Below are 1,783 nucleotides of genomic sequence, written 5' to 3' on the forward strand. Positions count from 1 at the left end.
GTTGGAATGCTCCTCTTTGGCTGGACGGTGGGGCTTTGGGAGGTGGTGGAAGACTTGAAAGATTAGGTATGGGAGATTTGTTTTTGTACAGGATTGGGAGGATAATTACTGTCAATGAAGGTTTCAGTGAGACCCTTGATACATTTCAAGAGCGACTGCTTGTCACTGCAGTTGCAATGACCATGGGTGGCTAGATTGTAGGGAAGGGAATTCTTGGTATGGAAAGGATGGCAGCCATCAAAGTGGAGATATTGCTGATGGTTAGTAGGTTTGATTTTTTATCAGTTATTCTTTACTTTCATCCTTGTGACTTCTTGCCAATTTTAGTGAGTTTTCACGTTTCACAATTGTCAACTCCCTCAGATTTCATCTTGTTTCCCCCTTTTGCATCCATTTAATTCTCTCTGTATATTTTCACATGTATTTGGGTGTATTTTTGTGAAATTTTTTGGACGTTTTTCTACATTATTGACATAATTTTTCACGTTTTTCAATCATCATGGATCCTTACTCCTTCCATCTGCATCTTTACAGAAAAGTCTCCTTAGCCCTAGCCAGATTCCAGTCACAAATACTGTTCCTGTATTGTTACTTGGTTCATGGAATCCCCCGCAATGGCCTTACCATCAAATTACCCATTTCTGGCTGCCACCCCTCCTTCCACAATGACCTCCACCTGTTCAAATTCCGCCAGTCCTTAGCCCTCACCAACACAGTCCTGCAAAACCATATCAACCAAGCCCAAACCTCCTTGCAGTAACTTCTCTCCATCCGCAAGATTCTCCTGCTATGCAATCCCAAATTGCTGGAAACCATAACACATATTGAAACTCTTGCCCTGCAGGAACTTGAACAACATGCACAACGCCATCACAAAAAGCTCTCCATCCTACTCACTTGCTACTCCCAGCTTGGAGTGCCACTGTCCACCATCTCTACAACAACCTCCAAACCTCCCCCACACCCCCTCATAGCTGACAGACCCTGTCTTGCAGACCTACTACACTTACCCCACCCTCCAAAACTTCCTCCCACCACTACACAGAATCCAGAACCAAAACAGACCCACAACACAGTCATGAACCTTTCCTCCAGAAGCCTTAGCCACACAAAAATATCAGTCCTTTCCACAGGCCTCCCTTTTGCCCAACTCCCAAATTCGATCATGCAGGACTTGTTAAAGAGACCTTCTCTCCTTCTCCTGGTCCCTAATGTGGAAACACTTATTTGCCACCAACCCTACCAATCAGACTCAACCAAAGACCAATATTGAACCTTGCCTAACTCAGTTCACTCCTCCATCCAACCATGGTCCACCCCCACTGCCCCCAAACCACCCCCTGTTAACTTTCCAGAGTTTCTTAACCTCAAATCTTGCCTTGCCTCACCATCATTCCCCAAATCCCTCAACATGCAGACTAACATTACATCCACAGAAAGAACTAAAGTCCACCATCCAAAAACTGATCCGGACATTAAAATCCTACCAGCAGACAAAGGCTCCAACACTGTTGTTCTGAACCACAAGGATTACCTGGCAGAAGGCCTCCGCTAGCTGTCAGATACAACCTTGTCACAGTGACCCCATTCCAGTAATCCAGCAGGATCTCCAGTCACTACTCAAATCCTTAGGCCCATCCCAGAACCTCTCCCTGGAGTCCATCTCTCTACTCACCCCTACCACTCTCAGCACTCCTACATTCTACATGCTTCCTAAAGTCCATAAACCTAACCACCCATGGTGCCCCATTGTGGCTGGTTACTGTGTCCCCACTGAGAGAAT

Source organism: Schistocerca nitens, chromosome 1 (genome assembly GCF_023898315.1).
Source record: "Schistocerca nitens isolate TAMUIC-IGC-003100 chromosome 1, iqSchNite1.1, whole genome shotgun sequence".
Lineage (NCBI taxonomy): Eukaryota > Metazoa > Arthropoda > Insecta > Orthoptera > Acrididae > Schistocerca > Schistocerca nitens.